At 42.0% G+C, this 2,772-nt stretch overlaps 1 non-coding gene across 1 annotated transcript; it reads left to right on the top strand.

Moving 5' to 3' along the window:
• Positions 1–1,809: 1,809 nt before the first annotated feature.
• On the top strand, positions 1,810–1,915 carry LOC120110040 (small nucleolar RNA R71). Its single transcript, XR_016397928.1, has one exon. It is a non-coding gene; the product is annotated as a small nucleolar RNA R71 (small nucleolar RNA).
• Positions 1,916–2,772: the final 857 nt, after the last annotated feature.

Genomic DNA, 2,772 nt, shown 5'->3' on the forward strand with positions numbered 1-2,772 from the left:
GCCTCCCATTAAGCGCTAAGTTTATTGTCTTCAGCCAGACACAGTGAGATAGTTTTTGCATCTCCTTTTATGAGGTCATCTATTTTGTCTATCATAAAACACTCAACTTTCCTCGCGGGTTGGTCGGCCGCATTGAACACATTTAATTTTACCTTCATGTTCCCAAATGATATGTTCATTACCCCTGTTCTACAATTGATGCACGCATTGGCTGTTGCTAAAAAAGGGCGCCCAAGGATCACGGGGATTTGTTTCTTAGGATTAGGTTCATGTTCCATATCAAGGACGATGAAATCTACTGGAAAATAGAATTTATCTACCTTGACAAGAACATCTTCAATTATCCCACGTGGTGTTTTTACAGATCGATCAGCCAATTGAAGGGATACTGAGGTTGGTTTTAACTCACCTAACCCAAGCTTCTCATAAACTGAATAAGGTAAAAGGTTGACACTTGCCCCTAGATCTAAGAGTGCTCGATCAATGAAATTATTTTCTAAGACACAGGAGATGGTGGGAGCACCAGGATCTTTGAATTTCGGAGGGGTGTTGTGTTGGAGAATAGAACTCACTTGATCAGTTAGGAAGACCTTTTTAGGCACATGTGTCCTAGATTTTCGCTTTTGTGTACAAAGGTCTTTGAGGAATTTGGCATAGGAGGGAACTTGTCTAATAGCATCAAGAAGCGGAAGGTTGATTTTCACTTGTTTGAAAACCTCCATTATTTCCTCTAGTGAAGTTCCCTTTTTGCCAAAGGGAGAGGGTGAATTAAGAGCTTCAGGATATGGGGCCTTTGGGATATGAGTTTTGGCAGAAGGTGGACTAGGTGAAGAAGAAGAAGAAGGTTTTTCATTTGACACATTTCTATCCTCTTCTTCATCTTCCTTATTGTTGTCCTCCCCAATCTTATTGTCTACTACACGTCCACTCCTTAGGGTAGTCAAAGCATTGGCTTGTTCATGATGAATTGCATTTAGTTGATTTTCTTGAGCCATGTATTGTCCCCTAGGATTACTTAGTGGTTGGCTTGGAAGCTTTCCTTCCTCTCGCTTGTTTAGTGCATTAGCTAGTTGACCCATTTGGGATTCTAGCTTGGCGATTGATTGCGTATGAGAGTGCACTAATTGTGTAATGGTTTCCAAACCTTGAAGGGCGTTCAACACTTTCTCCTCAAAGGCTGTGTTTCTTTGGGGTGGAGGAGGAGTGTGTTGAAATTGAGTCGAGGGACGGTAGGGATGAATATTTTGTGGGGTTTGAAAATTCTGAGGGTTTGGAAAGTTTTGGGAATAAGGTTGGGCAGTATTCGAAGCTTGCTGCTTCCAAGAAAAGTTTGGATGATTTCGCCATCCCGAATTATATGTATTGGAAAATGGGTCATTACCCGGTCTAGGCAATGTTTGAGCAGCATTGATGTGTTCTTGCACGAGTTCGGGGAATTGGGGCGCTGAAGGGCACTCATGAATAGGGTGGGATGGGCTAGAACAAATAGTACACACTTGTGCTTGGGAAGAGTTCATGTAATGCCCACCTATCATCAGTTGGTCAATCTTATGGGACAATGCATCTACCTTGCTAGACAGGTCCATAGAATGACTTATTTCACAAATGGTCCCTTTTCTTTGAGAACTCGGGGGTGCTTGACGAGAACATGAAGCATGGTGGAGGGAGTTTTCATTTAGATTTTCAAATAATTTCCATGCTTCATGCTCATTTTGAAGCATGAATGTCCCCCCACATGCGGCATCAATCATCTGACGGTTTCGTTCAGGCAATCCGTCATAGAAGCATTGCACTAGCTGCCACTTAGGTATTTGATGATGTGGGCATTTACGGATTAGGTCCCGAAATCTCTCCCAAGTTTCATGAAATTCTTCTCCCTCAGTTTGAGAGAAGCTTGTGATAGCACGTCTAAACTGGTTCGTTCTTCCTATGGGAAAGTATTTTTTTAAGAATTCTTGTTGCATTTGACCCCAGGAATGAATCGAGTTGGCTTCTAAAGAATTCAACCATTGCTTGGCTCTATCTTTAAAGGAGAAGGAGAATAATCTAAGTTTCAGAGCATCATCAGTGAAATTCTGAATCTTGACAGTGGTGCAAATCTCAAGAAATTCATCTAGGTGTTTATATGGATCTTCATTGGTGAGCCCATAAAAAGATGGAAGCATTTGGATCACACTAGACTTTATTTCATATTGTACAGCTGCTACCTCAGGTAATCGAATGCAAGATGGGGAAGTGTAAATAGTGGGAGTAAAGTATTCCCTCAGGAGTTTGGATTGTTCTTCAGCCATCTTAAGAGGTGGGGATGATCCTAATGTTTTGATCTTAGCTCGAATGTTCCTAAGGGTTTGTTCTATTTCAGGGTCAAAAGGTAATAGGTTTTGTACTCTAGAACGACTATCGTGCATACACTAGTACTCGATTAATCAAGCATGCAATAAAAGAGAAAAGCATATCAATCCTAGTCTTTGTCCTAAAATCACTAGACAGCTCCTAACTGGTTTGAAGATGGCACCTAAGCCTCCAATCCGGTCTAATGAACCGAGTTGACCAGGTAAGCTCCCAGGTAAGTGGAGGGGTCACGATGCGTTCGTAAAGGTCCCACTTAAAACCCACTTGCCTCGAACAGATGAACTGTCTCCCTTATAAGGACAAAGCTTGCCTAGACATCAACTAAGCCACAGAGCGAAATTGGTGCAACCTTCGGTGATCTTCGTCCTATTGAGCTCGAATGTCCCTAGGGGCCAACGTCTAATTGATTTTAATTAAAGA

The sequence above is a fragment of the Phoenix dactylifera genome, chromosome 11 (assembly GCF_051530095.1).
Source record: "Phoenix dactylifera cultivar Ajwa chromosome 11, Ajwa_hap1_PhDact_Kaust_v1.1, whole genome shotgun sequence".
Taxonomy (NCBI): Eukaryota; Viridiplantae; Streptophyta; class Magnoliopsida; order Arecales; family Arecaceae; genus Phoenix; species Phoenix dactylifera.